This window comes from Bos indicus x Bos taurus, chromosome 27 (assembly GCF_003369695.1).
Source record: "Bos indicus x Bos taurus breed Angus x Brahman F1 hybrid chromosome 27, Bos_hybrid_MaternalHap_v2.0, whole genome shotgun sequence".
In the NCBI taxonomy this organism is placed as follows: domain Eukaryota; kingdom Metazoa; phylum Chordata; class Mammalia; order Artiodactyla; family Bovidae; genus Bos; species Bos indicus x Bos taurus.
In genome coordinates this window covers 38,783,215-38,810,732 of record NC_040102.1, presented here as the reverse complement: position 1 = coordinate 38,810,732, position 27,518 = coordinate 38,783,215, and the positions used below count along the sequence as shown (strand labels likewise).

General features: G+C 44.0%; 1 protein-coding gene across 4 annotated transcripts in view; it reads left to right on the top strand.

Annotated features, from left to right (window-relative positions):
• The window catches only part of LRRC3B (leucine rich repeat containing 3B), a 95,250-nt gene that overhangs the window by 43,633 nt on the left and 24,099 nt on the right, over nucleotides 1-27,518 (top strand). The window contains exon 1 of one of the 4 annotated variants that reach the window (XM_027529979.1): nucleotides 18,489-18,621. The exons of the other annotated variants lie outside the window; for them this stretch is intronic. The gene's annotated coding sequence lies outside the window, so the exon portion shown is untranslated. Of the gene's footprint in view, nucleotides 1-18,488; nucleotides 18,622-27,518 lie in introns of those variants that run through there. 4 annotated transcript variants of the gene reach the window in all.

The window sequence follows — 27,518 nt, the reverse complement described above, 5'->3', positions numbered from 1 at the left end:
TATACAGTAGCTCCTTATTGGTTGTCCATTTTATACATAGCAGTGAGAATCTAAATAACAAAATACTGAGTTGGCCAAAAAGGTTCACTTGGGTTTTTTCCATCTTATGGGATATGAATGAATTTTTTGGCTAGCCCAATCTTAAAAATGATACAAATGAACTTATTTACAAAACAGACCCACAGACTTAGAAAACAAACTTATGCTTACCAAAGGGGAGAGTTGGGGGGAGAAGAGTGGATAGACAGGGAGTTATCAATTTATCAATTGATTTATTTATCAATTGATTTATTTATCAGTTTATCAATTTGGGATTGATAAATTGAGGTTTCAAAGAGACTGTCTGGCTAAAGACAAGGGAACCATGTGGCTGGCACAGCAGTGGTTAGTGGCTCCAGCCCACAGCGTGGAGCTCTCCTCACTATTTGTTCTGTCTTTGAACCAAGGGTTTATCCTAACTGATCACATTCCCACTTTCTGATTTGCAAAGTCACTTCTCTGAATTGTTGGTGTTAGTCACTCAAGCAGACTCACCGTTTCTTTCTTCATTCAGTTCCACAATTAGAGTGATTCATTAGGCTGTCTTCCTTTCTCTCCTATTTTTCCTGTTATCTCCCTGAAACTTCTTAATTCCAGCCAAGACACTGATTACCTTCCAGGCTGCCTTTGGGGCCGAGTTGTGCAGAAGGGGATCGTCTGTCTGACCTGGCTCTTCATTGTTTCTGGGCTCAGTCAGCTATGAAGAGCCGGGCTTGCTCTGCTAATCGCGGTGTGCGATGAGTCACTCTTCCGTTTTTCTGGCTCGTTGCAGGTGAGGTTGCATCTGCTTTTTCAAACTTTAATAAGTAACAAGAGACAGTAGAGAAAATCCGGGAGGGGCTGGCTTGCTTTTCCTTCTAGAATGGTTGCCAGAGTGTAGCACCAGCTATCCAATTTAGGCTAATCTCCACTTTATCCACCCACTCAACAGCTAGCAGCATGTCCTTCTTTAAACGGCCCCTCCAGGAAAAGAGACACTGTAAGTGACGCCCTTGCAGAGCGGCCCCTCTGCTTCTCAAACCTTCACCTGCCCAGGGACCACCTGGGATCTTCTTGCCACAAAGATTCTGACACATTCGATCGGAAGTGAGACCCAGGATTTGGCATTTCAAAGAAGTTCCCCAGGGACGCTGCTGATCCAGCAACCAAACTTGAGGAGGTGGAGTTGTTGAGGTGGGCCCGTTCTTACTGAGGTCTCATTCTTCACATACATTTTCAGATGATGGGCTTTCTGGAATAAGGAGAAATAGCTGGGATGCACTTGTCAAAATAGATAAGAAATTGTAACCAGGAGGAAAGTGGGATCCCTGATGTCTTTTCAGTTGTGAATTTCTATAAGTTGAACAGCTCCAATTCTATTTGCATTTACATTGACAATAAGCAGGAGGGTGGCAGATCCCATTCCATTTGAGGGATGGCATGGGTGTCACTACCACCAATTAATTACCCTTGCTCTATTAATTAAGAGCAAGGGTGTATCAGGGTCACAGGAAACTGAGGATCTGGGCTGTAATCAGAGGCTAACTTGCTAATGATTTTGTACAGAACATTGGGAGTTTGGGGATATCCAAATATAAATATTGGGAACATGACTTGACAAATATATTTGTATGTTTTAAAGGGGAGGTAGAATCAGCTAGCTGTACTTATGTTAATAACAGACACATGTATGGTGCCTACTGGGTGCTGAGCACTTTACAAATATCAACTCATTTTATCCTGACAGCAACCTTAGGAAGTAGGTATTATTATTGTCTCTACTTTTATAGATTAATTGAGTTACAGAAAGGTGACGTTCTCCAAAGCAGCAGTGTTCAGGTTTTAAATCTGGGTAGGCTGGCCATTGGGCTTCTCTGGTGGCTTAGCTGTAAAGAATTCATCTGCCAACTCAGAAGACCCAGGGTTTGATCCCTGGGTTGGGAAACTCCCCTGGAGGAGGGCAACCCACTCCAGTATTCTTGCCTGGAGAATCCCCATGGACAGAGGGGCTTGGTGGGCTCCAGTCCATGGGGTCACAAAAGATTCAGACATGACTTAGTGATTGAGCACATGCATGAGGCTGGCTATTACTGGGGCTTTCCTGGACTCGTGTATAGCAAGAACATACTAGTTCAAGGTCAGATTCTGCCATTTGCACTTGCCCTTGATTAAATCTTCTGGTCTCTGTCCTCATGATGCCCTGGGAACCTCTCAAAATTGTTGGGAAGTTGAAATAAGATAATGCACATGAAACTTAATAAATTATATGCCACTGTACAGACAGATTCAAAGATTAGATGGATACATTTGATTGCTATTGTTGTATTTTGAATAGTACTGTGTGAATAGCCAAATTCTGTTTCTTTCATGTCTATGTTTATATTTCTGCTGCTTCCTCAGGAAGAACTCGTTTTGCCCGAAATCCTGAAATAAAAAACGTCGAACATCTTTTTGGATTTGTTTTCTTAGGTTTTCTGAAAATAGGATATTTTGTAGAGGCTGAACACCAGTAGATGGCCAATCTGCTGATTTCATCCGTTCTTATTTTGTGATATCGTGCCCTGGAGGTTCTTCTCAGCAGTGTTACCCCATCTGAATTGAAATGATTTTCCAATGCCTCTTGCATTTTGCTATTCATTTGGTAAAGTGTCTTATGATGAAATCAATTTTGTCTTAGAACTTTGTGCTCGGATGTAAACCATGATTTTTCTTGTTACCTTGCCTCATCGTGGCATAGTTATCTTTCTTTAAAAGCCCTCACTTTTCTTAGAGTTTTAATATTGCAGCTGCATACATTTTCCCTCCTCTGAATTTTAGCAGGAGTTAATGTAAGATTCCCCCACCCCCATCATTACATTACTACATTCTTCCTCAGGGGACTCGAGATTATGGAATTATGATAAAGGAGGATTATAGGGGTTCAGCTTGTGTTGCTGGGGCCAGGACATCTATGTCTCTGGTTCCTGGATGCAGGTGATGAAAGTGCCTCCTAATTATTTAATTATGAAAATTATGATTAGAGATTAATTTCCTTTTCTTTTTGTCAGAAATCCATGGAAGTAAAGCAAGGAAACTTTATTTATTTAAAATTTTCATTTTATGCTGGAGTAGAGTTGATTTCCAGCGTTGTGTTGGTTTCGGGTATACAGCAAAGTGATTCAGTTGTACATATACATCAGTCATTCATCTTCAAATTCTTTTCCCATGTAGTTTATTACAGAATACCGAGCAGAGTTCCCTGTGCCATATAGTACATCCTCGTTGGTTATCTATCTTATATATAGTAGCATGTGTATGTCAGTCCCAAACTCCCAGTTAATCCCTCCTCTGGAAAGCAAGTCAGTTTTAAACCAGAACTTAATTCTTTTTCATTTAATTTAGCCAGATCAGAATCTGTTTCCTTTTCAGCAATAGAGCATGGTAAGTCTTTCAGAGTAAATGTTAGAGCTGGATACAGTTATTAGCTCTCTCCTAAGTCAAGTAGCAAACTCAAACCAGACCAAAGATGCAGTGAACTTTATGTTTGTAAACAGGTGACATTTTTAAGCTGATTTAATCAAAGGCAAACCACAGATAATGGCATCACCATTTTCTTTTAACTGGCTTCTAAGACAGGGTTCATTTAGGTTTCTGGAGTGGCGGGTATAAGCAACTTTATAGTTGCTACGTGTGTGTCTTCCAGAACATTGCTTGCCTTCTCTAGTATTGTTCTAGAGCAAATGTGGATAAGAGAAGGATGGTCAGTGAGGACCAATTAATTCCAAGATATCTGGGTGTGTATTTCTGGTGTCAAAATAGGCAGATAATACAGAGTAGCAGTCTCAGAGGCAGACCTGAGGTCAGAGAATCTACAGCTCCATGTCTTAGCTGTGTGACCCGGAGTGAGTCACTGTCTTGCCTAAGCACTTCTTTCTTCATCTGTACAACTGGAATGGTACTAGTGCTGACCTTAGGCCTTTGTGCTGTGTGGCATATCACACACAGGCGTCTCTTGAAAGTACATATAATTCTTAAGAAGAGTTAATCTTGGAAAAAATCTAAATAAGAATGAGTGATATATGAATACGTATAACTGTGTTTGAGCAAAGTCCGGGAGATGGTGAAGGACAGGGAAGCCTGGCGTGCTGCAGTTCATGGGATTGCAAAGAGTCCGACACGACTAAGTGACTTAGCAACAAATATATATCTGAACCACTGTGCTGTACACCTGAAAGCAATGCAACGTTGTAAATCAACTAAAATCAAATTTTAAGAAATGCTTCCTACACCAGGGAGCCTGTTCTCCCACACAAAAAGTTAATTTTGATATAATTTTATCCTTGACCTACTATTAATCCAAGTGAAATCCTAACAGCTCCAATAAATCTTTGTAGACCTTTGAACAATTTCAAAAGCACCCTGAAAGGATGATTAAGTATCTTATGGTGGTGGTGGTGGTGGTCATTTATTTGCCAAGTCATGTCCAACTCTTGTGACCCCATAGACTGTAGCCCACCAGGCTCCTCTGTCCATAGGATTTTCCAGGCAAGATTATGGAGTGGGTTGCCATTTCCTCCTCCAGAGGATCTTCCTGACCCAGCGATTGAACCTGCAGGCAGGTTCTTTACCGACTGAGCTACCAGGGAAGCCCAAGTGTCTTATGAGTGTCTTTCAGATTATCCCATAGAAATGCTGACCCCAGAGCTTCGTGCATCTTTTAACTGAAATCCCCTGACTACTACAACACACACACACACAGAGACAGACACACACACACACATGCATTCATTGGCCTTTGCTTGTGGGAACGTCTTGTGCAAAGAACATAGAAAGATGTAAAGTGTCTTAGCTTTGAATGTGGAGCCAAAAGGGTAATTCCTCTCTGAAGACCACACTTACTAACCACAGAACAAGTGGAAGTGCCTACACTTCATCCAAAGCAGACTACTGCTTTCAATTCGTTATTGCATGGTTATTTAAAGTAAACTGAGAAAATACTAACAGATAAAAGGAGGAAGAAATGACCCTCAAAATCCCAATCCTCACCCCTAAATGCTGTTGTTATAACATTTTGGTGATTTTTGTGACTTCAGGTGGTTTTTGTTGTTAGTTGTGATCATACTATACCAGCAATTTTATCTCCTGCCTTTGACATATATACATATGTATATATGTTTTTATGGCTATGTGATATCACACCAAAAAGATGTATTGTTGACTATCTGCTCACATTTGTAGAGTAAACATTGATGCTTTCCTTATTCCTGGCTGTCACACACACTGCAGCCTTGAACCTCTGCTCGTACGATGCTGATGCTGCAGCATTTACGGCAGCGACCTGCCCCTGCCCCGGAGCCCTGCATGCGCCAGACCTGTGAAAGTCATTAGAGTTGGAACTCATGAAGCCGAACCCAGTTCAGTTCAGTTCAGTTGCTCAGTCGTGTCCGACTCTTTGCGACCCCATGGACTGCAGCACACCAGGCTTCCCTGTCCATCACCAACTCCTGGAGCTTACTCAAACTCATGTCCATTGAGTCTGTGATGCCATCCAACCATCTCATCCTCTGTCGTCCCCTTCTCCCACCCTCAATCTTTCCCAGCATCAGGGTCTTTTCTAATGAGTCAGTTCTTCGAATCAGGTGGCCAAAGTATTGGAGCTTCAGCTCCAGCATCAGTCCTTCCAATGAGTATTCAGGACTGATTTCCTTTAGGATGGACTGGTTGGATCTCCTTGCAGTCCAAGGGACTCTCAAGAGTCTTCTCCAACACCACAGTTCAAAAGCATCAATTCTTCGGTGCTCAGCTTTCTTTATAGTCCAACTCTCACATCCATACATGACTACTGGAAAAACCATAGCCTTGACTAGATGGACCTTTGTCGGCAAAGTAATGTCTCTGCACCCCAACACTGAATTAAATCTGAGACAGAGTTTTGGATGGAGAATTGGTTTACCAGGCAAAGAAGGCCACACCAGATTCATGCCCTCAAACCTGTGTCCCCAGGATGGGAGGATTTGATGAGATGTTTTATAGTAATGGTTCAAAGAGGGTGTGATAAGCTCATGGACATTCTTCTGATTGGTTGATGGTGCTTTATTCGGGAGTCAGCATCATCAACCTTCTTGTTCCAACTAGTTTAGAGTCTACATGCTTGTGGGCAGCAAACAGTTAACTTCTCATACCTGGTAGAGATTTCAGTTTGTGCAAAACAGCTCAAGATGTAGCTGTGTGTATCCTTGATGGGGAGGCAGGATCCTGCCCCAGGGCTGCACTATTGCTTCTTGCTGTGCTCATTTGCTCAGTCGTGTCCGACTCTTTGCTACACTACCTACTGTAACCCGCCAGGCTCCTCTGTCCATGGGATTCTGGAGTGGGTTGCCATTTCTTCCTGACCCAGGGATTGAATCCGTGTCTCTTGTGTCTCCTGCATTGGTAGACAGATTCTTTACCACTGTGTCATCTTGGAAGACTGCTTATCTCTCTATGCACTCCCTTTCTCGAGCAGGAACTGTGTGAACCTGCCCTTTGGAGCTCAGGGAGGGTTGTGGAGGCTGAATGAAGCCCGTTTCCCATAAGCGAGACATGGGAGGCTCAGAGAGGCTTTTGTGCCCCGGAGCCCACGGGTCCTGCTCCACATCCCTTGGTTGATGAGCCGCCATCGGGCTCACAGTCACACTGCGTTTCCTGAGGTTCTTAGATTCCTCAGGCTTAAGATCAAAGTCCAGAGTTGCTCTCTGACATTTTGCTGGTTCTGAAAGGCTGGAAGGCCAGGAAAGTGCAGAAAGGTTGAGAATGGAGAGGGGATCCCCATCCTGCTGATCACTGTGATCCTGGATGGGGTTACACGTTGCATCTCTGGGACCCCACAGGAACTTCTAGTAATTATCCGAGGATCTGGAGTCTCCTTTGAGAAATGCTATTGTCCTTAACGTATCTCCTGAGAATCCTTATCTGTCCCAGAAAACCAGTCACATTCACCTCGCCGTGAAAGAAAGAAACATCTCAGGATTTTGTGAAATCCTTCCTTTATCCATCTCTTGAGTTAGATAATTAAGTCCTTTCTTCTAGTTATTAAAGCTAGCCTGTTCTAACTTTTTGGAAACATCATTATTGTCAGTTTAATTCATTACTCTTAGACTCTCTACCATGCCCTACTCATGCTTGATATTCTGTGATTTGTGGAGTGTAACACGAGAAAAATATTCTTGTTTTCTAGGACTGATAGCCGTCTGATAGGTGTGGCACCAGCTATATCAAATATGGAACTCCATTAATACTTATTAATAGTTTCTGCCCCTGAGTCCCTTTGAAGGGCCCGCATTGACCCTTTAACTTCTCCCTGGTAGTCCAGCCTGTGCTCTGAAGTTTTCTACCGTCCAGTTCTTCAACTCTGTGGTCGCTATGGCATTGTCAGGCTGGTTGGCTTCTGTTTGTGTCTAAAGATAAGCAGGCGTGTGTGTGTTTGTTAACACCACACTTTGCTTTATTCTAATTGTAGTTAGAGTCTATAACTGCAAAGTTATTGGAGAGAATGTACCTACTTTGGTGGTAGTGCCATCGCTTGATTCCTACCACTGCCCGATGCTCTTAATGGATCTGTTAGTGGAAGCCTTAGGTTGATGATAGGATAATGAAGCCAGTTGGCATCTCCATTACTTTTAGGAAAGCCTGAAACTGGTCGTTTCTGTTGCCATTTCCTTCATTTTGGATCCTAAGTAGTTGAAGTCAGATAAAGCAGAAAGGAAGAAAGGTGTGCATCCTCGTTACTCAATGAGTCTTTCTAAGAATAGAGAGATGGAACCCTTGGGCAGAGGGGAACTGAGTTCTCATGCTGAGTCTGCCCGTCTGTCCCCTTTGTGCCCAGTACATGAGGTACAAGAGGAGGGGGCTGGATTGGATTGGACCGTAGGCCCCCCAGACATAGCGACACCAGTGAATGACCTCTTCCAAGCCATTTCCCCAAGCTTCTCCCTTTTGGCAGGCAGCTTCTGGCTTGATCAGGTTCTGTCTTTGGCAAAGGGGCATGTTTAATGGTTAGTCTTTATGAACTACAGGTTGGGTTAGGGTTGGGGCTGTGCTTTGCTTCTGTCCAAATAGTAATCTATGGGTCTCATTTTGCAGTTTGCCTGTTGACAGATTATACTGATTATGTTTTTGCTCCCTGAACACCACTGTTCATTTTACCATTTCTTCTCCTAGTAAACGTCTGCATGTCTCTCTGTCTACTTTTATCAAAACTTTGAATTTTATTAATTACTTAAATACTGGAGCCTTTCACAAACTTCCCATTTAAAGTAATCATGCCTAAATTGTGTTGAATGAAAGGACTTGCATATTAATTGTGCCTGGTGTTTCTGTTGATTAGGCAATTCTGTACCAGCGCCAATCAGAGCTGCCTGTGTCTTTCAGCACTGATGAAGTTTTAAATTGACTGCGTTAATTTAAAATGTTAGTCATATTTAACTTTCCCAAGGTTGGGAGCAGGCTTCCCTGGTGGCTCAGATGGTAAAGAATGTGCCTGCAATACAGAAGACCCAGGGTCAGTCATTGGGTCAGGAAGATGCCCTGGAGAAGGGAAGGGCAACCCACTCCAGTATTCTTGCCTGGAGAATCCCATGGACAGAGGCGCCTGGGGGACTACAGTCCCTGGGGTCACAAAGAGTTGGACACGACTGCGTGAGTAACACACACACACAAGGTTAGGCGCAGCTCTCAGCATGATTCTTTTCATCCTGACTCTGGAGTGGCAAGATGGAAATGACTATGGCTCTATGGCTTTGTCCTCGCCACACCCTCCCTCCCACTCACAACTGCATCTGTTCAGTGGAAGTCTTACCAATTTCACCTGCTAAATCCTTCCTGGGTTCCACATTATCCTCAAGTTCAGGCCTTTATTATATCTTGCCCAGACTGTCACTGTAGTCATTGACTCGGTCCCCTTGCTGATAGAATTGCCTACGTAATTCAGCCAGGAGAATCCTCATGCTGAAACTCCATCATCCCACGCCCATCACCCACGGAATGAAGCCACACTACTTAGCGGGACCGAGAAGTCTTTCTCTGCTTTAGAACGTCTCCATTTTTTCAACTTCATCACTTACCCCTCTTCAGTCTGAATTTAATGCCGGAGAGATGCCAAGTGATGCAGCATTTTCTGTGTTCCTCACCTCCGTGTTTTGGTCCATGACTTTGGCTGGAATATTTTGTTTGCTTTCCATATCCTGGCACACCAAACCCCAACCACACTTCAGCAGTTAGCTTGGCCAATTGCCTCATATGTGAATTTTAGGGGAAATGTTTTCCCAGCACTGTTGAGAATTTCAGCTTTGTTACATCGTCAAGATCCATTCACAGGTCTGCTCCCCATCACGACTCCACTAGCCCCCAGTACCCGAGGTCACAGGGAGTCCTGACCTTGTTATCCTCAGACTCTAGTTAGTACCTGTTTCTAGAATTAGACTCTAGAAACAATTGACAATGTGACGCCAGGCTGCTGGCCTATCACCAGTGAAGCTGAAGTTTTCACAGAAGGAGATAGTTTGGGTTTGGTTCTCTAGGAGCAGACTCTGAGCAGAGGATTCGGTGAGACTGATTAATCAGGAAGTGGTCCTAGGAAAAACTGGAGGGGAGGGTGGGAAGGTGAGACAGGGAGGTGAAAGGAACGAGGCTGAGTTAGGCTGTGTTTTCAGGAGAGTCCCGCAGAGGGCAAGTGTCGCTGAATTCTATAGGGGGTTCTGAAAACAGTGAGGGTCCCACCTGCAGTGAGGCAGGGGGTGTTGAAACACCCACTGCATCAGCATTGGCTCAGGGTTGCCTCTTCCCAAAATACAAACTCCAAGTCATTCAACTGTCTACATGGAGAGGTGAGTGGGTCAGCATTGAGCGTGTGTCAGAACAGCCTAAGGGGCCTATTAAAATATGGATGGCAGAACCCTGCTCCTAGAGTTTCTGATTCAGCAGGTCAGGGTGGGACCCAAGTTTGCATTTCTAACAAGTTCCCATGAGATGTTGCTGCCACTGTCTTAACCCTAACTGTCTGTGGCTACTGGTCTGTGGCTCACACCTTGAGGAGCACTGATTTAAGCAAAAGCATTTACAGCAGCCCAGGGGTCATCCTACGATAAAGGCACGGCCCTGACTAGTGTCCAAGAAGACTGGAGCCCCACTGCCGGCCCCATTTCTAATCCAAGGCAGGTTGCAGTTTGCAGGACTGACTCAGCTGAGTATCCAACTTCAAACCAAGCTTCACTTTGCTGTGATTGAAAACCATACTGAACTATTTCCTCTTTTTTTTTTTCTTTTTATATAAATTTATTTATTTTAATTGCAGGTTAATTACTTTACAATTTTGTATTGGTTTTGCCATACATCAACATGAACCCACCATAGGCATACACATGTTCCCCATCCTGAACCCCCCCTTCCTCCTCCCTCCCCATACCATCCCTCTGCGTCGTCCCAGTGCACCAGCCCCAAGCATCCTGTATCCTGCATCGAAGCTGGACTGGTGATTCATTTCATATATGATATTATACAAACTATTTCCTCTTAACATCTTTGGCTGTCTTCTGCTCTTCCTCATTCAGTTAGGCTCAAAGTATTTCCTGGAAGCACCACTGCTTTGTCTTGTTGGCATGTTTCTCTTCCCAGCTGATCCTTTGTGAATTCTGTTATTAGAATCGACCAAAATTTCAAGAAGTTTTTATTAGTCAAGGGTAGAAGTCAGTCCCAATAGTTTAGAAAAGAGAGCTGAGGCAGTAAATCATACAAGTATGTACAGTGAAAGAGATAAATAACCAGATACCAAAATGGCTAGATGAGCAAGAAAGAACCTAGAGGGGGGAAAAAATGTTGATTTGCCAGACATTCTTTGGAAATAGGGAGAATTTTTTGGCAGCTGTGTGACTTATAGGCAAACCTTAAGGTATGTTTTTATTTTGCTAAGACTTTCCTTCCTTGGTTGATTGAAGGAGTTCACACAACTCCCAGAGGCTCATAATGTTCACAAGAGGAACTTGTGTACTGGAAAGCCTGTCTAACCGGGTGCTTTGAAATACATATGAAAGAGCTAAAAGCTTAGTGTCATAATGAAACCTGGCATCAGGCTGGAAGGCTTGCGAAGTTAATAAATCATTCAGAAATCAGAAATGGGCCTTTCACTGTACATGGTGTCCGGTAATTTACATCATGCTCACAGACAACTGCTGAGAAGCTCCTCTGTGTGAAAACGATTCTGTCATTCCTGGAATGCGGCCACAACCTCATGGTCCAGAAGGAGGGAGACCCGAGAGGAGTGGGACGGAGCCCCGTGGAGAAAAGGGGCGCTGTGTCCCGAGGGTTCCTGTGGGATGCACCTCTTATGACATGGCTCCTAAAGCAGGTCGTAGCTGTGGATGTTTGAAAGCCTACAGAGAGAAGCCTTCAAGAAAGTGTGTGAGGAAAAGCTGACGACGCATACCTTAGTCACGGTGGAGAAGGAAAGGGCAGGAAAACATACCGCCATCTTCATTCACGAAAGTTTATGACAAGAGGGTAAGTTACTCAGCCAAGACAGAAGTGCGTGTCAAAGAATACCTTTTGATTCCACCTATAGGAGGTAACGTGGAGAAGGGAATGGCAACCCACTCCAGTATGCTTGCCTGGAGAATCCCATGGACAGAGGAGCCTGGCGGGGTACAGTCCACAGGGTCGCAAAATGTCAGGCATGACTGAAGCGAGTTAGCACACAGCACGCATACAAGATACCTGGAATAGTCAAATTCATCAGGTCAGAAAGTACATTGGTAGATGCTGGGGCCAAGCATCAGGGGATGGGGAATGAAGTGGGGAGTTAGTATTTAATAGGGACAGAGTTTCCATTGAGGAAGATGAAAAATTCAGGAGATAGATGATAGAGATATGCAACCATGTGAGTGTCCTTAGCGCCCCTGAACTGTAGAGCTCAGTGTGATGAAAATAGTATGTTTTATATTATGTGACTTTTACCACAATAAAAAACATTAAAAAATTTTTTAAAAGAAGTACAAGTGAAAGAACCTGTCTGATCAGTTCAGCTCAGTAATGAAATAAGTTGTTCATCTTGCATCAGTTAGATTCACTTACTTTACAACTGACCCAATATTCTCCCCCTGAGGGAAGCAAATGAAGTTCCCTATGTGGGATCGGAGGGCGGGGGCTGTGAGGACCGACTGGCTTTGTCTCAGGGAGGTTGTTGGGTGATTGTCCCTGGGCTGGCAGGAAGTTAGCCAGTTCTGAGTCTTACCACGAGCCAGGAGTGGAGCTAAGAAAAATGTTCAAGTAGGTATGCATGTATGCATAATGTCATGTACTGCTGGACAGATAATGGACTATTAATCCCATTTAGTCACTCGTGTGTGTGTGTGTGTGTGTGTATGTGGGCTCAGTTGTGTCTGACTTTTTTCGACCCCGTAGACTATAGCCCCCCAGGCTCCTCTGTCCATGCAATTTCCCGGGCAAGACTACTGGAGTGGGTTGCCGTTTCCTCCTCCAGGGGATCTTCCCGACCCAGGGATTAAACCCTTGTCTCCTGCACCGGTAGGTGGATTCTTTACCACTGAGCCTCCTGGGAATCCTCATTTCATCATAGTAAACCGTATTCTTGAATGGCACCTGAGGAAGATAACTACTTCCTTTTTGGAAATAACGTCTCAAACTAACTTATTGTAACACAAAAAGTTTGGTTTGAGGGAGCACAAGTCTATCTTGGGAGCATATGCTCTTTTACTAAAACACACCCAGTTTTAAAAAAAAAAATACCTGAAAAGGACTTATAACAAAAGCAATGGTGGGATTTTAAGGGTTTACTTGAGAAGAAGCACATGAGCACTTACGGGACTCCTTCTGCAAGCTTTTACACCAATTATCTCAACCGACCCTTCTGACTCCTTAGCAATACATAATGACATTTTTTAATCACACAAAGTTGTAAAGGCAGAACGCAGAGTTTCTGTGTAGCATCGCCCAGCTTCCCCGCTTGCTCACATCTGACGTCACTTTCTTTGTCGCAGTTACAACTACAGGTGCGTTGCTGTCACCATATTCCAGACTTTATCTGGGTGCTGCCTGGTTCCCACTCCCGTGCTTTTCTTTTTCAGAGTCCAGTCCGGGATCCAGCTTACCTTTCGCCATCCTGCCTTCTCTTCTCCGACCTGGGGCAATATCTCAGCCCTTCCTTGCTTTTCATGACCTTGACAGTTTTGAGGATTACAATGAACTATATCATCGGGTGAAAATTATACAGAGTGAAGTAAGTCAGAGAGAGAAAAGTATCATATATTAGTGCGTATATGTGGAATCTAGAAAAATAATACAGATGAACCTATTTGCAGGGCAGGAATAAAGACACAGACATAGAGAACTGACTTGTGGGCACGTGGGGGCAACTGGAAGGGAGACGAATTGAGAGAGTAGCACTGATATATATACACTGCCGTGTGTGGAACAGCTAGTGGGCACGTGCTCCGTGATGGCCTAGAGGGGTGGGATGGGCCGTGGGAGGCTCTAGAGACGGGGGATATATGTACGTTCATGGCTGATTCACCTTGTTGTACAGCAGAAGCCAACACAACATTGTAAAGCAATTACCGCCAATTAAAAAAAAATTTTAAATACAAGTACTGTAACATTTTCATCAAAGATAGGAATTTCAGCTGAAAAGAGGCATCATTATGGTGGAGAGGAAATGACAAGGTAGTTGTTCCTGCCTGAAACTTTTTTGTGGAATATGTTGTCATGGGAGAATGAATGTTTAGTTTTCCGTAATTTCCTATGACACTTTGCGGGAATGGGTCCCCAGGACAGACTGGGAGCGGATATTAGGGACATTTTCCAAGAACCTGAGGTTGTTTTTCTTTTAATTGGAGTACAGTTGACTTACAATGTTGTGTTAGTTTCAGGTGTGCAGCAGAGTGAATCAGTTATACATGACGTGAAAGTTGCCCAGTCATGTCTGACTCTTTGCAACCCCATGGACTGTAGCCCGGCAGGCTCCTCTGTCCATGGAATTCTCCAGGCCAGAATACTGGAGTGGGTAGCCTTTCCCTTCTCCAGGGGATCTTCCCAACCCAGGCATCGAACCCAGGTCTCCCGCATTGCGGGTGGATTCTTTCCCGTCTGAGCCACCAGTTATACATATTCATGCATTAGTATCTATTCTTTTTTACAGCCTTTCCCTTGCACATCATTGCAGAGCACTCGCTGGAGTTCCCTGTGCTGCGCAGTAGGTCCTTACTGTTATCTGCTTTGCGCACAGCAGTGTGTGCCTCTCAATCCCAGTCTCCCAGTTGTCCTCTCCCCACTTTCCCCTTGGTTAACCATAACTTTGTTTTCTGCATCTGTGTCTCTATCTCTGTTTTAAGTTTGCAGACAAATGCTGGGGCCTTCCTGATGAAGTGGCATGGAGACCTTTTGTTAGGTTTTTTTTGTTAGTTTGTTTTTACTACAACAGGGATGAATAATTTTTGCTGAGAATTTGAAAAATACAGAAAAGCAAACAAACCTCCCCAAGCTCTTCTAGTCGGCAGTGAATACTGTTCATTTCAGTGTGTGATACGCTGCTTCTTTATCAATGCATATAGGCTGCAAACTTTTGCAGGATAACATGCTGAAATGCCTTCCAAAGTCTATTTTTAGACCATGGAGTCTTTAGCAGAAGAGAAAGGGTTCAGTAGTTCCCATCTGGCAGCTGAAGAATCCCAGGGAGCCACGGATTACTTATAAGGGTCTTCAAATCCACATGTTTATCAAACGTTGTCTGTAGACGGAACAACTTGCTATGTCACACACACACACATTCAACCTTTGGGTAAACATACAAGTATGCTCTTCATTGAGATTAATACATGCAAATGCATTCAAAAGCCCTACCGAATTTAGAGGAGCTTGCTGCCATTAGTTACTTTTTTCAGTCAATGAATATTAAATAAGTTCAGCTCTTTAGTGGAAGGTCCACAGATGTGCTGATATTCCAGAGGGCTCTCGTGCTTGTAAAGGTGAAAACAAAAATGTGATGAGGAGATGAGTGACTGGCAGAATGTTTGCTGTTTCTACCACATCACGATTCAGCCCACGTCGGTCACACGTGTACAGATCACCTCTTTTGCTTTTGGTTTTACAGTTTAGCTCCTTTCAGAAAAAGTGAGCAGATCACATTGTTGGGTGGTCCTTCTTCCAACTCTGGATTAACAACCTTCAACTGGTGTAGCTAAATCCAGAAAATGAAAGACTTGATTATCAAAGCAAAAATATTACATCAATATGCTAGTATTTGTGGAGTATGGAGAAGGTGAATTTTACCTTTTTACCGCATGGTGACCCCAAGAGTCCTATTGCTGAACCCCAACCTTTTCTACTTGCTTGAAACTTTTTCTTTAAAATTTAGTCTTTTAGTAAAATCTGTCCTATTGGAAGAGAACAAACCAGTAACTTGGAAAATATTTTTAAAAGGTTTCTTATTTGCCATTCTAAAGAAAAAAACTATTTCACACTTTATTACTTTTCTTGCCCCAAAGTTGAATCTTACTTAAAGTCATATGGTTGCTGATGAAAGATGATTTCTTGGCTTTTCCATAAGCAGGATGTGTTCAAAGATACCCCTTTCCAGCCAGTTATTTTAGCTTGTTTTAGTTTGCTTTGGTTCAGTCTGTTACTTTGGGGTGGAAACTGGCTCCCAAGTGAAAGATCAAACCCTTCTCTTCCATGCCAGGAAATTCCAATTTAAAGCCCATTTTTTGAGCTTGGTAAAATTCTTCTCTTTCCCTCCTACACACCCTGATTAGCTTTCTCTTTGTAAGTGACTTGACTTACTATTCCCATCCCTCCCTGTGCCTGATGGAGCTTGCTGAGAGTTTAGTACCTCATTCTGATCATTTCTCTCCATCCCATCTACTTTTATCTGTGTGCTGTTCACTATTTTCATCACAGGAGCAGTGAGGCTGGTTTAGGGAAGGATGGACGTTTCCTATTAGGATGCCCAACTCTGAGGAGAAGACATTCCATCACTTGCCCTTTCAGTGATGAGACCCAGGGAGGCAGTCTCCCAGAATGTGGAGAAACAGGAGTGTTTCCCAAAATAACTAACAAGACTTAGTTTTGATGTCCATCCCCTCCTTCCTGTTTGCTAGAAGCACATGGTGGGCCGTAGAAGGCAATGTTCTTTGAGTGATGATTCTGAAGGTGTGAATTCTTGTTCACTCTGCCGCTAGATCCTTGGGCCAATTGTTTTTAGTTTCTCAACTTCTTAACCTATAAGATGGAGCTGAGGCTATTCCTAGGTTGTTAGGGTCATGGAGCATCACATATGCTATGAAAATATCAGGAATTATTACTGCATCAAAGACTTTATGAACAAGCTGAAGGCAAAAGCCATTTATTTCTTTTATTTTTGGAGTGGTTTTTGAATTTTTTATTTTACATTGGACTATAGTTGATTAACAATGCTGTGCTCGTTTCAGGCATGCCACAGAATGGTTCAGTTATACACAAACATGTATAACTGAATTTTCAAGTTCTTTTGAAAATTCTAATTTTCAAGTTCTTTTCCCACTTAGGAAAAGAGTTTGAACAGAGTTCTGTGTGTTATACAGTAGGTCCTGGTGGTTTTCTACAGTACTGTGTATATGTCAATCCCAACCTTCCGATTTATTCCTCCCCTCCATGTTTCCCCTTTGGTAACCATAAGACTGCTTTCTAAAGCTGTGAGTCTGTTTCTGTTTGGTAAATAAGGTCATTCATATTTTTTTTTAGATTCACATATAAGCGTATCATATGCTTATCATGTGGTGTAAGCGTCATATCACATGATATTGTCTTTCTCTGCCCACTTAGCCTGATCATCTCCAGGTCCATCCATGTGCTGCACATGGTATTATCTCATCCCTTTTATGGGTGAGTAACACTCCAGTGTTCTTGCCTGGAGAATCCCAGGGTCAGGGGAGCCTGGTGGGCTGCCGTCTATGAGGTCGCACAAAGTGGGACACTGAAGCGACTTACAGCAGTACTCCATTGTGTACGTGAACCACATCTTCTTTACCCAGTTCATCGTGGACATTTAGGTTGCTGCCATGTCTTGGCTATTGTAAAGAGTGCTGCAGTGAACACTGAGGTGCGTGTAGCCTTTCGCACTGTAGTTTTCTCTGGATATACCCCTAGGAATGGGATTGATGAATCGTTTGGTAGCCCTGTTCTTAGTTTTTTATTTGCTTCTTTATTGTAGAAGGAGATCATGAGTCCAGGTATGGATTCCCAGTCCTGCTGGCTAACTCTGCTACCTCGGTCAAGTTACGTCTTTGCATCTCAGTTTCTCCAAGCATAAAACAGAGATTATCCTAGTAACTGTTTCATTAGGGAAGTGGAGAGCAACAGTCTTCATAAAGAGTTCAGTGTGGTGTTGGGAGAGCAGCGAGCTGCCCATGAGGTGAAGTGAGGTGAGGGTGCTGAGTGGGAGGTGGGCTGGCATCACTTGCTGCTCAGAAGTTCTGCTCGCCCCGGGTCACAGCACTTGGGAGCCCACTTCTAGCCTCAGCATCTGTCAATGTTTCCATGTGAAATAAACTTTAGCGACCACTCCTGAATGGTCCAGACAAAGGTCTGTTGTAGTGCTGAGCCATCTTTTTGTACAAATGTCATGTCAAAAAAAAAATCAGTGTTCGTAGGTTGCCTTCATTTCTTCCTAGAAATCATAACTTTAAAAAAAAAAAAAAAAACAGAACACGAAGTGTCTAAAGCCGAGCCTATCCCTTCTTTCGTTTCTCGTAGGCTGAGGGTTTCATTTCAAGCAGTGCGTGCAGCGCTGTGTCTTTAGATGTGCCCTGTGTGAGACGAAAGACCACCTACGTGGAAGCGGGTATTGGTGGAATTTGTAGGTGGGGAGAGAAACTTGGCCCTGGAGTTGAGCCACAAGGCAATGAAAATGCCCTTCTGTTAAGGTTTGCTCAGCTTCCAGGGGTGGTTTTGAGGGGCAGGCTTAGGAAACAGGGCAGCCCCATGAGGTGGGGTAGATGCCCAGACCTACTTGTGAGTGTGTGCCTGTTTTGTACCCACTGCCGGGCTGGATGTAACTCAGCAGAGAAGAACTCAGGGGTCCCAGCGCCCTGGTGATGGGGGAGATGCCGGAAGCAGTGCCCTCTCTCTCCTTCCTGGCTTGCGTCGCTCTGGCTGCTTTCCCTTCTGTGGGATCGCAGGCCCTGTGAGGTCCCGATCGCCGTCTCCCTAAGAAGGTCCCCGTCCCTGCTTCAGTCCTGGGACAACGTCCTTCTCAACCTTCCCAGTGAAGAGTCACCGGCCTGATCCTACCCATGGTCCCTCCTGACTATTTGTTAGAGAGGATACACGCCAGTACAATCCAAGATGGGTTCAGAGTAGTTCATATTGGCTCCAGTGTTGATGTCCCATGACCTGCCTTGAGATCCTTGGAAACACCCTGGGATTTCCCAGCGGAAAGAACAAGAATCCTCCTCTCATCATTCTCTAGATTGGGTGTGTGTTTTCTGTGTCCTGCGTGGGATGCCTTCCTTACGGACTGCTTACCCACCTGATTTCAGACGTGGAGTCCGGATGAGATCTGCTAGCTCTAAGTGCGTTTTCTAAATGCAGCCGCTTGACTTGGTGAGTGACACTTACCCCTCTCCACTTTGCTGTTTTGAATTCCTTGTTTGTGGGTGGTACACTGCATTAGAAAGCTAGACAGGCTGCAGGAGACACCGTCTCATCTCCTGGCCTAGTGTAGATGGGGTGTGTGTGTGTGTGTGTGTGTGTGTGTGTGTATGCACGCTCAGTCACTTCAGTCGTACCCAACTCTTTGTGACCCTATGGACATAGCCCGCTTAGGCTCCTCTGTCCATAACAAGTAATAATAAATAACAAACCAAAAGATCTGCTGATGAGAAGGTTTTGAACTAAGTTTATTTACTCCGTGATTTGAGAGAGAGTCATTTAATCCACTTGAATTTTTTAGAGCAAGCATACTCTGCATTTTACAGAAGAAGCTATGTTGAGTTAGACTTTGGATTAATGGTGCAACATCATCAGAAATGTGGCTGCGAGGTTTACCATCTCCCAAGGTTAATAGGGATTTCTCTGAGCCTGTGGGAAAACTATCTCCAATTCAGCAGGTTAATTACTCACATTTGGTCAATATATTTTGTCATGCTGTCATAGGACAAGCGCAAACAAACCAACAGATGAATGAAAACTATTAAGATGAAATTAAATGGACTAAAATAAAATGTAAGCTCTTGACTAATGTAGCCAGATGAACAGAAGAAAAGTAAAATATGGGATTATGCAAATCCCAGCACTTGGCTTCTATTTCTGTTTTCTCATAAGAAAGAAGGAAGGATGCTCTTTAAAATTTCCAAATGAATCATATATTTTAAAACAAGCTTTCTCAGAGAATAAAAGCACTCTATCAGTTACCTCAGAAATTATTGCTGTGAAAGTCCAGGTTCACTGTGGAAGCAATGCCATTTTCTTTCTTACCCATAACACTTCCCACAGAGTTTGACATTCAGATGATGTATGTAAATAAATATTTTTAGATAAGTAAGTGGATTTATAAATTCATACCAGACCTCACAACCTGCAAGTCCCACGAGTACTTCAAACTGAGCATTTATAAAAATGAGCTCAAATCTGCCCCTTTCTTATCTGCTCCTTGCATATTTTCTTTCTCACCGAAGAGTCATCAGGTTTGACCTGAGTGTCAGCATGGACTAAGGCCTCTTCATTGGCCCTCCTGCCTGTTTCTCCAATCAGATCAGATCAGATCAGTCGCTCAGTTGTGTCTGACTCTTTGCGACCCCATGAATCGCAGCACGCCAGGCCTCCCTGTCCATCACCAACTCCCGGAGTTCACTCAGACTCACGTCCATCGAGTTAGTGATGCCATCCAGCCACCTCATCCTCTGTCGTCCCCTTCTCCTCCTGCCCCCAATCCCTCTCAGCATCAGGGTCTTTTCCAATGAATCAACTCTTCGCATGAGGTGGCCAAAGTACTGGAGTTTCAGCTTTCTCATCATTCCTTCCAAAGAAATCCCAGGGCTGATCTCCTTCAGAATGGACTGGTTGGATCTCCTTGCAGTCCAAGGGACTCTCAAGAGCCTTCTCCAACACCACAGTTCAAAAGCATCAATTCTTCGACGCTCAGCCTTCTTCACAGTCCAACTCTCACACCCATACATGACCACAGGAAAAACCATAGCCTTGACTAGACAGACCTTTGTTGGCAAAGTAATGTCTCTGCTTTTGAATATGCTATCTAGGTTGGTCATAACTTTCCTCCCAAGAAGTAAGCATCTTTTAATTTCATGGCTGCAGTCACCTCTAGCATGTGCTTAAATATAATATTGAATGTATTCAAAGTAGTTTATATCAACTGTTTTGTTGATGTTCCATGACTTGACTAGAAATAGCTGGAAATACCCTCAGGTACCTACCATAAGCAGAAAGGACAGGAATTGTTCTCTTTACTGGCGTTTCATGGGTATTTTCCAGGCACTGTAGGAGAATGTCTTCTCTCCAGGGCTCTTCTCTGACTTTTATTGCAGATAAGTAGATGTCTGTATATGTTGGTAGTTACTGTTTGGGTAATTTTTTTTTAATAAATGAAGACTTGCAGATATAGTGTGGGGACAAAGCCAACAATGCTCACTGTCAGGTCTGCAGTGAGATGCTGTGCTCCAGAACTTGCAGCTGAACTACCCACCACCTCCCCAGCACTCCCAAGAGAGACGGCTAGAGGCATGGAAGCAATTAATCCTCCACTTTTTTGCTTGCCCAGAATACTCCAAGCCAGGTGAAGAAGTGAGTGTTGCTTCCATATTTGCCAAGCAGAAATAAAACTGGAGGTTTTACTATTTATTATTATTATTATTATTTATTAACAATGTGGATAAAAGTGAGGTTAATTGGAATGACTGTGTTTTTCTTACATTGTTGAATAAATATGTATATGTGTTTGTGTGTATATATATATATTTGTACACAAACACGTGTACCAGGATTGACAAACTTGTGTCAATGAATAAAAATGTACAAAGCATGCAGAAAAGTTATTTTCATTTTTCTGCATGTAAATTCAAAATATAATTTAAAAGAGTGATGTAAAATGCTTTCACGGTTGTTTCCTAAAGAAGACTTAACTTTTAATCACAGATGTTTCCCACCCTATTTGTATGGTGAACATGTCACTTCTGTTACGATACAGCAGTGGTGGCTGGCGGAACCAGACGTGACAACCCTGTGTCAGTTCTCCATCTGTTTCATTTTGAAATTGTGCACGGCCGTGAACATGGGGCTGAAGCCCAGTTTTGGAGGGTGGGGTTCTAGACTTCATGGCAGGCACTGCCCTCGATAGACATGGTTGCCGTTCAGAATCACAGAATAAAGTCAGAGCCCTGTGAGGTCTTAGAGCTAGACTAGGAATGCCACTGGTTTGGGAGTCAGAGAACAGGGCTGCTCACCTCATTGCACCACTGATTAGTCATAGAGCTGAGTCGTCAGTCTCCCCGCCTGCAACATGGAGACACGGACCACGTCCCCTTTGCTCACAGGGAGGTTGAACAATCCAAGTAACGTGCGGGAAGCACTTTGAAAGCCGCATGGAGCTGTACAAAAATAAAGCATTAATCATACAAGGAGGCCATGTTTTCCTCCAGGGAAGTGGGAACGTGTGTGGTTGTTACGGAAAATATTTACCCACCCAGGCCACGTGCTGCAGAGACTGTGTTCCCTTGTCGTCCACGTCGGGGTGAAGCTGAGGGAGGCCCTGCCAGGCCAGGGGGCACCTGGCTGTCTTGGAGGTCGCCCTGCCCAGGGCAAATTCCTCCACCTCCTCTGGAGGGACTGGTAGTCTTGTGTGTGCAGAGGGGTAGCTTGTGTGAGTCAAAGTAGATTGGCCAGTTGGTCGAGGGGCCCTGGGAGAATGCTTGGGCCAATGCCATGGATCTTTGATGGCTATTCAGGGTGCTATCAAGACCATAATTCTATAACTTCAAAGAAACGCACTGTACACATGAAATACATTCTCGTTCTTAGCCAACACTGAGCTGCCAATTAGCGTTTTAAAATTGGTTTAGGTATATATGAAAGCTCCAGAGAGGCCTTCCTGATGAAACTCAGACCATCCGGAGAAGCAGTGGGGTTGCTGGCTGGTGCTGGCAGCTGAGGATTCAGACTTTGCCCCTGGGATCCTGGGGACCCTCGTGCTAATGACAAGCGTGACGACACTGGTTCCTGACTCTTCCTTTGGAAGAAGGGCTGGGAAAGCACCACAGTTGGAGGACATAAAATTATGGATTCCTAGAACCAAAGATCAAAGTGACTAGGAGGTCATCTCATACCCAGATTACGTTCTGCTTAAGCTCGGCATGAAAGCCTCTGAGAGTTAAGAGGAAAGAAGAACTTTCTGGGAGGAAGGATATTTAATTTCTTAAATTCTAACTATGAGAATAAAAAATGTATATTTTTCTGATCTCCCATTAGAAACTAAGTAAAAACTAGAATTCCTCTTCCATAAATATTTGGGTGGACTTTCTGTTGACAACATGCCTGCTGGCTTATAACAAGTCCAGGTAGATTCGATGAGAAAGGACTGTAGTGAGTATGGAATAGCATAGGATTCTTTGCCTTGGGCAGCCAGAGCATGGACAACCAGAACCTTTCACTGACATATTCATTCAGTTATTCGTTCAGGCGTCAAAGATTTGAACACGAAGCCACAAAGCCCTCAAGGGTGGACATTCTGTGATATTGTAGGTGTTTGTAGGAGAGCGGACAGCAGGTGATGGCCTTCTTGCAATCACAACAGCCAGAGTGATTTTTCTAATGTATAAATCCGGTCATCTCGCTTCTCTGCTTACAATTCTCCAGTGGCTTATCATGCTTAAATAAACTCCAGCCCCCACCATGTTCTTTGAGGACCTCCCTAAACATTTCTCCACCATTCCGCCCTGCCCATGTGTCTTCAGCCACACTGGGCTTCTCACTGTTCCTCAAAGAAGCTGAGGGTGTCTCAGGCTTTTGGCACATGCTGTTCCTTCTGCCTGGAACACTGTTCCCCCCACTAGCTTTATAAATCATTTCTCTGCTCAAAAGATGCCTCCTTGGGTAGGCTTCTGCCAACTAAGCACCATCACACCCCAGGACACTTCTTTTATTCTGCTTTATCATATTATGGAAGAAAGGTCAAATATGCTTAAATAGCCCATTTTTTTTTCATGGAAAGGGATTTTATTTCAAATATAGCAGTGTGTATGTGTCAGTTGCAAACTCCTAATCCCTCCCTTTCCCCACTCTTCACCACTGGTAACCATGACTTTGTTCTCTAAGTCTGTGCGTCTGTTTCTGTTTTGTAAGCAAGTTCATTTGTATCATTTTAAAAGATTCTTCCTGTAAGTGATATCATATGATGTTTATTTTTCTCTGTCTGATTTAGAGACAGAGGTGCTTATTCACTTAGAATAAGCATCGTCTCCAGGCCCATCCTTGTTGCTGTAAATGGCAGTATCTCATTCTTTTTAATGACTGAATCGTATTCCGTTGTATACGTGTCCCACATCGCCCGTACCCACTCCTCTGTCGATGAGCGCTTATGTTTCTTCCTTGTCTTGGCTATTGTAAACAGTGCTGCAGTGAGCACTGGGGTCCATGTATTCTTTCAGACCATGTTTTTCTCTGAATTTACACCCAGGAATGGGATTGCTGGATCATATGGTAGTTCTATTTTTAGCTTTTCATGAACCCTCCATACTGTCCCCCATAGTGGCTGCAGCAATTTAGATTCCCACCAAGAGTGGAGGAGGGTTCCCTTTTCTCCACACCCTCCACAGCATTTACTGTTTGTAGATTTTTTTATGATAGCCATTCTGACTGATGTAAAGTGATAACTCATTGTAGTTTTTATTTTAAATGGTCCATTTCCTTTTAATTAAGAAAGGAATGCACAGAGCTTTAGTGTTAACTGAAATTTGTGGGAGAATTTCAGGACATTTCCATAAGAATGTGAATCTCCTGGTTCTTGCCATGTCAAGTTTTTTTCTTCTTATACATATCCAAAGGTATCAATAAATTGTGATTATTGTCCCAGAGTTTCAAGAGTGTTCTCAGTAAAGATATTCACAGAGGGAGAAAAAAATGGCATGCACACACGCTCTTTTTATTAAAGTTTCTGTCTTTAGGAGTCCTACTGAATTGCGTTTTGACATATGCGTCTCCTTAATCTATTTAGGGATTGACTATTTATTTATTTTACAAATGAAGTTCTGATGGTATTTCTTCTGGACGATGTCTAATGCCAGTGGCAGAGACTGTAAATTTCCCAATGAGCTTGAGAACTAGGACTCTACATTTTATCCATTTGCTGGAAGGTTATCCCAGAAATGTCACACATAGGGTACTTCTGTAGTTTCCCGAAGCTTCTCTGTCACCCCAACTCACAAACGTGCAGTTTCTACTCTGCAAGCCGGAGCTGTTGAAGCAATTGAAGTTTTACACCTTCAAAAAGAATCCCACCGAAAGCCCGTGGGCAATATGCAAACATTGTTTGGACTCTGCGTCTGGCAGAGGAAACAACAGCCGGCTTCTCCCTCTTGGTCTTGAAGACTTTTCATTTCATTGTGATCAAAAGAATCAAACGATCCTCCAGCCCACAGAGAGAACCTGTTTTGGCATCTCTTAAAACACAGATTTCCAAATATTTCAGACAGTATCCTAATCCAGAAAGAGGACTTTATCTTTCCTATTTCATTATTAATCATAGAGTTTTCTTTTGGAAACTAAAACCAAAGGTAACATTAGACAGAGAAGAAAGAGCCTGTTGTTTTGTTCTCTCCAAAATGTGTTTTTGTGACTTACATGCCACACCAGATAATTTAAATACTGTGGTCTGGATCAGTCGTGTCTGACTCTGCGACCCCATGGACAGCAGCATGCCAGGCCTCCCTGTCCATCACCATCTCTCGGAGTTTGCTCAAACTCATGTCCATCGAGTCAGTGATGCCATCCAACCATCTTATCCTCTGTTGTCCCTTCCCTTCCTGCTTAAAAAAAAAACATAGCTTTTAAGGGAGTGAGAAAGAAGTAGGCAACGATTGGAGAGTGAGATATTATTATAAAGTTTCTGTTCTCATTGGCATTTACTTGTTCTTTTGTGTTTATGGAAGTTCTTTTTCACAGGTAACCTGAGATGACAGCAAATTGTGTAAACGAACATAATTATAGGTGTTGATTTTATGGTTAAAAAAAGTAATATTGAATATGTAGTTGTAACAGGGAAAGCCTTTTGAAAACAAAGGCTGAATTAAACATACTTACAGGAACACATAGGGCTTCCCAGGTGGGCTAGTGGTAAAGAATCCACCTGCCAATGTGGGAGATGCAGGAGGCTCTGGTTTGATCCCCACGTTGGGAAGATCCCCTGGAGGAGGGCATGGCAGCCCACTCCAGTATTCTTTCCTGGAGAATCCCATGGACAGAGGAGCCTGGTGGGCTATAGTCCATGGGGTTGCAAAGAGTCTGACACGACTGAAGTGACTCAGCATGCACTCACACACGATAGGAGCATCGGGGTAGCACGTGAAACCTCTGTTCCTCACCATCTAATAGGCGAGAATAAAGCTAAGCCCCATTAGTTCTACCCAGCAAGAGATGGTATTCCGTAATGTTGATGGACCCAAGATTGTGAATTGGCAGACTCAGGTCAGTCTGTGCCACGGACTGAAGTGAGCTTTTCTGAGCGCTCGGACTTTCATCTGTGAAAGGGAAGACCGTGGTTCGCACCTCTCTGGGTAGCTCTGAGGGTGGGATAGGATGATGTGATGTGTACAGAGCATCTGGTCCAAAGGAAGGGCCGTATAGCTCTCAGCCACCACAATTACAATCATCCTTCTCATCGCCTGACAATCATGAATGTCAATCACTGCCTGGTGCGAGAGTAACAACCAGATGGCTGATGAACCTGCTATAAGCAAAAGCATTTCTGAAGTGGCCGAGGCTCTTGAATTGAAAATGTAAACAAAATGATTCATTTAATAACCCGGCCGATGCAAGGTGCTTACCAGACTGAGCAGGGTTTAACCAGACCCACTTCACCCCATGGCCAAGATACACCATTAACCTGCGGTGACCCTGCAGTGACCAAGTCTCACTCGGGACTTGGCAAGAGCTGGGTTTTGTTTTTTGTTATTTTGCCCTGCTGGGTCTTCACTGCTGCGCATGTGCTTTTTCCGTCGTTGCAGACAGCGGGAGCTACGCCTTGTTGCATTGCCCAGGCTTCCCATTGTGGTGGCTCCTCTGTGGAGCACCAGCTCAGGGTGGAGGCTTCAGTGGTTGCAACACACAGGCTCCCACACGGGATCTTAGTTCTCCAACCGGGGACTGAACCCGAGTCCCCTGCACTGGCAGGCGGATTCCCAGCCCCTGGACTACCAGGGAAGCCCATTGGCAAGAGTTTTGTAGTCATTCCTCCTCCTTTATCCAACACATATATCTCATGCTCCTTTTGTTTCTCACGTGCTGCCAGAATTCAGACCCCTCTGGACACTCACTGTGTCTGGTCATCGCCCCCTTTCCCTCGCAGACTCTCCTTCTCCTTCGCTTTCCCCTCCCCAGGTACACACGCGTGTCACCTGCAGGAGAGGACGTCTTTGGTTGCTGTCTCATCACCCGGTTTACTGCATGACTACATTGCGTTTTGCTTCTGTTCCTGGTGGAAAGAGCTATTTACTTTCCCCCAGGAAGTCCTGTCGTTGAAATGGGAAAATACGCTTCTTGGCCGAGTGCTTCCAGAAAGACCGTCCCCAGCCTGGAGAAAAGCCAGACGCTGCTTTGGTGGGGCGTTGTCTGCTCCCTGGGCCCCTGCCACACCCCCGCTCAGGGTGCTCGTCCAGGAGCCTCACTGTCCCCCTTGGGCAGGTCCATTCCTTTCCGTTGCAGTTGCACGTGGCGTCTCCCCACAGAACATCAGCGTCAAAAGATTACTATTTTTCCTCCTTCTAGATCAGTTATTTCCTGTTTCCTCTTCCTTTGTGTTTATCCCAAAGGATGCAAGATCTCAGGTTACCTAATTGGTACTCTGTGTTTCCCTACACGAGCATTCTGCCGCATGCATTAAAAATGGCAGACCAAAACAATTCCGGCCATATATATTTATATATATCAGGTAAGCCTGGGCAGGCAATTCTGAGATCTTTTATATTCTAGTCGTGCTGAGTTCCAAGGCGTGCTGAGGAGTCAGCTGCCCCTTTGGAGAATAGGAGGAGGTTCAGAAAGATCAAGATCTGGGAGAGGGAAATTCATGAGGTTATAAGGCTTCCCTTGACCCATCCACGAAAGGGACAGCAGGTCAGGTCACACCTATAACAGAGGCGTGGCAAACACTGGCTTTTCACATCAGGTGGCCAAAGTTTTGGAGCTTCAGCATCAGGCCCTCCAATGAATATTCAGGATTGATTTCCTTTAGAATTGACTGGTTAGATCTCCTCTCAGTCCAAGGGACTCATTGGAAA